This window comes from Tenrec ecaudatus, chromosome 2 (genome assembly GCF_050624435.1).
Source record: "Tenrec ecaudatus isolate mTenEca1 chromosome 2, mTenEca1.hap1, whole genome shotgun sequence".
Taxonomy (NCBI): domain Eukaryota; kingdom Metazoa; phylum Chordata; class Mammalia; order Afrosoricida; family Tenrecidae; genus Tenrec; species Tenrec ecaudatus.
In genome coordinates this window covers 181,735,693-181,741,969 of record NC_134531.1, presented here as the reverse complement: position 1 = coordinate 181,741,969, position 6,277 = coordinate 181,735,693, and positions in this window count along the sequence as shown.

The window sequence follows — 6,277 nt, the reverse complement described above, 5'->3', positions numbered from 1 at the left end:
GTTGCCAATACTTTTTAGTGCATCTTTTATAGCAATGCATCGTGATTGCATATTTGAGCAATTTCTGACTAAAGCCCTTGGGAGACTTCTTCCATTTCTTCATCACTAGCTTTGGTAGTTGGCACATCCGTTTGAATGCTTGTTGTATTGATTAGATTTACTTGAAGGATATGATCTTTTTTTGGTGAAGGACATTATCTTAATGTAGACAGGCAGCAAGGTAGACCTTGAAATATCTCCCCCAGTGAAGGCAACATCATTCCTCTGGATTGCCATGCCAGGCATAGTAAATCAGATGATTTCTTCAATCAAAAATGATCCAGTACCAGTCCATTTCAGCTCCAATGCCCATATAAAGCTTTTTGGGTCCCATCCCAGTTTTCACTTCCAATTTTCTTAGATTGATAGTTCATCCATTGCAATGATTAGGTTTTTTTCAGCTGTTTCTTTTTACCGCAAGTCGTGCCATCAGCAAAGGAAGATGCCGGTGTTTCCACTCCTCCAGCTTTACTCCACTCAGGTTGCTATGGTGGGCTTCAGTTAGAGAGAGCAACTCCTCCTCAGTCCGCAGCCGCGTTTCGAGTGCCTTCCAGCTTCTGGGGCCCATCTCTGACCACGCTCTCTTTCCATCCATTAGGCCTTCAGTAGCTGACAATGTTTCAAATCTCTCTGTAAAGGTTTCAGCAGCTACTTCTTCCCAAGTGGAGAGGTGAGTCCCTCTTTGTTGTCTGTTCTCAGTCTGGAAGCTCCACTGAACCCTGTTCCCTTTGGGTGATGGCCCTGCTGGCATTTGAAAAGCCAGTGACACAGCTGCCAGCAGCACACAAGCCACCACAGGAGGACAAGCTGACAGACAAGGGGTGGGGCTCAGAGGCGGTCACCTCCAAACTCTCTGGCATCGCGGCCACTGCAACTCATAGTGGTCAAGGCACTACGTAATGTGGTGTCAGGGGTTTCCACCTTCTCATGGTGGGAGAATGTCTGCAAAGGAAAGAACCGGGTTTCAGAGGAGAGCAATCACAGCCCTTCACAACGGCGACTCCCCTTAGCTTTGCCGACATCACCCTGAGTCTGAGAGAAGGGTGTAAAGGAGTTATGCATGTTTGTACTCTGAGTTTAAAAATGATTTCATGAAGTTTGAAAATGGGTTGTTTTGTGATCCCGAGTTTTGCCTAAAATAATTTCACCCTGAGACCAGGAAATGATGGCTGAATGTTGAACATTTATTTATGTATAGAGACCAGTGCTTGGGCAGTTTTTTCTGTCGTACACAAGGTTGCTATGAGTAGGGATTGTAGCGATGGTATCTAACGACAGGGATCAATGAATTCAACTGTTTCCCCCTCTTTTCTAAAAAAAGACGAGAACTAAGTCCATTCTGGAGAAGCCCTGGTAGATCCTTCAGTAGTAACCACACGCAGGTGGCCCGTGGGCTGATGCAACCCCAGGGTCCAGTTTAGGGCAGTTTAAGTTCTGAGATCATGTCAAGTCAGCTTCTTTTTTTTTTTCTGTCATCCAGCAGCCAAAATTTAGTACAAACCACCAAGCAAAAGATACAGGTTCAGTTTTAAGTTCACAAGATTGTAGTTTAGGGAGGGAGCTTGATCTGTTTTGTTTTGTTTTGTTTGATTGCATTTCATTAATTCAACAAAGTGCATTGACCACTTCCTATGGACCAGATTCCAGGTTACGTAAATGTAATTAAGATAATTGAGACGCAGGCTCCCACTTTCAAAACTTGAAGTCTGGTGTGGGGAAGATAAGGAAACAATGACATGTTCACAGAAAAGAAATGACTAACATGGAGGTCCTTACACTGTGCTATGAGCACTTTAAAGAGAGAAATGAACTATCAAGGAGGAAATAGTCAGGATGGGTTCCCCAGAAAAAAATTTAAGTTAATTTTGAAGGCCATAAGGCATTTGCTGGAGAGGAAAGGGCATTATGGGAAGAAAGAAAATATGCATCAAAGAACAAAAAATCATATCATTGGGTGCACACCTCCATGATACAATCGCTGAGGACAAATGGGTGCAGAAGCAAATGTGGCAAAGAAAGCTGATGATGCCCGGCTATCAAAAGAGATAGTGTCTGGGGTCTTAAAGGCTTGAAGGTGAACAAGCGGCCATCTAGCTCAGAAGCAACAAAGCCCACATGGAAGAAGCCTGTGAGATCACGAGTTGTCGAAGGGATCAGGTATAAGGCATCATCAAAAAAAAAAATCTTACCATAGTGAATGAAGGGGGAAGTGCAGAGTGGAGACCCAAAGCCCAGTTGTCGGCCAATGGAGATCCCCTCCAGTTCCTAAATGCTTTCTTCCCCCTCCCCGCCCCCACTATCATGACCTGAATTCTACCTTGCAAGTCTGGATAGAGCAGAGGTTGTACACTGGTGCAGATAGGAGCTGGAGGCACAGGGAATCCAGGGTGGATGATCCCTTCAGGACCAGGCATGTGAGGGGAGATACTGGGAGGTTAGAGGGTGAGTTGGTTGGAAAGGGGGAACCGATTACAAGGATCTACATGTGACCTCCTCCCTGGGGGACGGATAACAGAAAAGGGGGTGAAGGGAGACACCGGATAGGGCAAGATATGACAAAATAATAATTTATAAATTATCAAGGGCTCATGAGGGAGGAGGGAGCGGGGAGGAAGGGGAAAAATGACTTGATGCAAAGGGCTTAAATGTGGAGCAAATGCTTCGAAAATGATGAGGGCAAAGAATGTACAGATGTGCTTTATACAATTGATATATGTATATGTATGGATGTGATAAGAGTTATATGAGTCCCTAATAGAATGTTTAAAAAAGTGCTGAATCAGGAGGATATACAGCTGAAGATAGATAAGAAGACTGAGACTTAGAAGACAACTAACTTGCTCAAAGTCACACAGTTCCTAACAGCTAGATGATGGACCAGAGCTGAAGTTCTTTTTTTTTAATCGTTTTATTAGGGGCTCATACAACTCTTATTACAATCCATACATACATCAGTGTTGTAAAGCACATCTATACATTCATTGCCCTCATCATTCTCAAAACATTTGTTCTCCACCTAAGCCTCTGGCATTAGCTCATATTTCCCCCTCCCTCCCCGCCCCCCCACCATGAACCCTTAATAATTTACAAATTATTATTTTATCATATCTTTCCCTGTCCGACGTCTCCCTTCACCTACTCTTCTGTGTCCGTCCCCCAGGGAGGAGGTCACATGTAGATCCTTGTAATCGGTTTCCCCTTTCCAACCCACTCTCTCTCCACCCTCCCAGTAACACCACTCACACTACTGGTCCTAAAGGGATCATCCATTCTGGATTCCCTATATTTCTAGTTCCTGTCTGTACCAGTGTACATCCTCTGGTCTAGCCATATTTGTAAGGTAGAATTGGGATCATGATAGTGGGGGGGGGGGAAGCATTTAGGAACTAGAGGAAAGTTGTATGTTTCATCGCTGCTGCATCGCACCGACTGGCTCATCTCCTCCTGTAAGCCCTACAAACGGGCTTTGGGTGTCCACTCTGCACTCCCCTCCTCATTCACAATGATGTGATTTTTTGTTCTGATGATGCCTGATATCTGATCCCTTCGACACCTCATGATCACATAGGCTGGTGTGCTTCTTCCATGTGGGTTTTGTTGCTTCTGAGCTAGATGGCCGCTCGTTTACCTTCAAACCTTTAAGACCCCAGATGCTATATCTTTTGATAGCCGGGAATCATCAGCTTCCTTCACCACATTTGTCTTCAGTGATCGTATCAGGGAGGTGAGCACACATGATATTTTTTTGTTCTTTGGTGCCTGATAACTGATCCCTTTGGCATCTTGTAATCACGCAGCTCAGCTTCTCTTTTGAGTCTTCTATTCTTCCATTTACCAGCAAACCTCTAAAAAGCCTCAGGAGTTGAGGATGAGGCTACAAAGGGAAGCGTAACTGGAATCCATAAGGGACTCTCAGACCAGGTTAAACTCTAAAGTCTTTCATTCACTGTTTTGATTGCTTCTCCAACACCAAAACTCCCTGTTATCAAGTTGATTCTGACACATAGTGGCCCCATAGGATGGGCTAGAACTGCCCCTGTGGGTTTCCCAGACTAAAGCTTCATCAGAGTAGGAAGTGTAATCTTTCTCCAGAGGTACAGCTTGTTGGTGATGTCTACTGCTGCACCTGAGGTTAGCAGCCCAACACATAACTACTATGCCACCGGGGCTCCGTCACTGACTTCAGGAGGCACATTTTACCATGTCTGCGATTGGGGTGCTTTAGACTCACAGTTGCCGCTTTCCCAAGAGCTAGGAAACTCAGAGGTATCAGCGGCTTAAAAATAATCCTGAGGACAGCAGTGGGATATTCAAGGTGCTACACCTTCCTGTCAAGAGGACGGTGATGTGTAGACAGGCATTGAGGATTTGTCACCATTTGCATAAGAGTGGGACTTTTGACATTGTAGGAATACTAACCAATTTACCTCAGTGGTAATGGCCTTAAATTTGCTTAGTGTTTTAAAAATAGTTTTTAATTAGAAACTTGCACTTACAGCAATTGTGCTGCATGCAACCGTGAACATCCATTCCCCAACTCCCACCTTGATAAAACTCTATGCTACCTAAATAAATGCCTCCCCACCTTCTTTAGACTCCCTGTTCCCGGTAACTACGCGTAAATTTTGATCGCATCTTTGCCTATCTTGGGTCTCTTAGGGACACTATCCACGCGTTGGGTGGGCGTTGGGTTGTTTCTGTCTTTTGCCTGCTGTGAACAGCTGCAGCAAGCACTGGAGTGGATCTGCCAGTCTGCAGAACTTCAAGTCCCGTGTGCATGTACTTGAGTGCAATTGCTGGGCTATCGTAGCTTAACTTTTTGAGGAGCTGCCATACAATTTCCCAATGTGACCAGCTTTTGCATAAAAGACTCAAATATATGACTTCTTTAGAAAATGAAAATTTTAACGTAGGTGAAAGTTGTCAGTTTAATTGGCCAAGTTTTCTTCTTTTGCAGTCTTGTAACAACAAAGCGCCTCACAGTTCATGGTGTTTAGACTGATGAAATGGCAGTGATTTCCTGTGTCAGAGGTTAGGTGGGAGGCCACAAAGACCAGTGCATTAGTTATACTGACTGACTGGTGGGACAGGGCCATCTGTCTCAGCACTCTGGTTCCATACAGACCCATTGGTTCCTCTGACTTTGGAGGTGAAATGAAGGCTATTTTGAGGGGTCACAGACAGGGTACCTTCACTTGACTGAATGAAATACCAACTGGCTTTGCTTTTGGAATTTCCCTTTATCCTCAGCAACCCAAACCCAACCTCCTGTTGATGCCAACTCCCAGGGACCTTACAGGACACGAGGACTGAAAAGTAAAGATAGCCAGAGATCGTGTTTCTACAGCAAAGTTTCTAGGATCTGTTTTCTGTCTATAAAGTAGATGAGGATGTTTTACAGATGAAAGATTGTTATGAGCTGTACGCCATAATCTGGTGTCGATTTGAGGATTAAGAGTGTAGGGGTGGATTTTAGCTGTCAATCAGGAGACAGCCCATGGTGCCTCTACGTGGGCATGGGCTTCTGAGAATTCTGGGAACGCCTGGATTTCTTCCTCGGTGGCAGACCTCTCCGCGCACGTCTTTGACTCACTACTGACAAGGGTGACTCCGTGAGACATCCCTTAGAAGTCACATGGATCTACCCTGATGCGGCCAGAACTCTAGATCTGGTGAAGCCACGTGGAGGCTTGCCAGTGCTGAGATGCTTACACCACCTCTGGATCTGCGACTTCCCACCCTCTGGCCTGTGATCTTCCTGCATTCGGCATCTTTGTGTGTGTTTTATGAGTCTGAAGAGGGCTTTATGGACTAATATCGGACTTGATCTGGACTGGGCTGTTTTCTTAGAGTACAGTTGCTCTTGTATATAACCTCTTTCTTATACACTGAGGCATATTTACGAATTTCTCTAATCTACCTGGACTAACACAGAGCCCCCAATAAAATGATCTTTTAAATAAAAAAAAAAAGGATGAAAGAATCAGGTACATATTGATAGTCTTGGCATGCTGATTGATTACTACATGAACCATAACTTCTGGTAAATTTAAGTCTTTATTTCCTCTTTAATTCTAGAACTGCTTTTAGCTCATATGCTCTCGAGTCTGACCCTTGGACCCAACCGAGTAAGGCTATCTCTGCAGTGAGTAGGCCTAGAAGCTGCTTACTCTTCATCTTGCTGGAGGGAGCAGTGACCCAGGATGAATACATCTGATCTACACGCATGTGCTTGCAC